Raw genomic sequence first — 240 nt, 5'->3', positions numbered from 1 at the left:
TGATTACCATATCTTCTTGTGCTGGCGATAACACCATAGCAGTTTGAAGCAATGGATACACTTGTGTTAAGAAAGGATATTAAATAATCAAACTCCGGCTCTGATCCCGAACGCAGTATGTCGTCTGCCGTCTCAGCCCACTTTTCTTGCAAACGCCAAGGTAGGCGCTCCACTATACGCTTGAGATTGGTTGAGCAGTTCAAATCCGCCATGTAATGCATCTGTCTCAATGCGAGATCA

This window comes from Opisthorchis viverrini (assembly GCF_000715545.1).
Source record: "Opisthorchis viverrini unplaced genomic scaffold opera_v5_27, whole genome shotgun sequence".
In the NCBI taxonomy this organism is placed as follows: domain Eukaryota; kingdom Metazoa; phylum Platyhelminthes; class Trematoda; order Opisthorchiida; family Opisthorchiidae; genus Opisthorchis; species Opisthorchis viverrini.
This window is presented reverse-complemented; position numbering follows the sequence as displayed.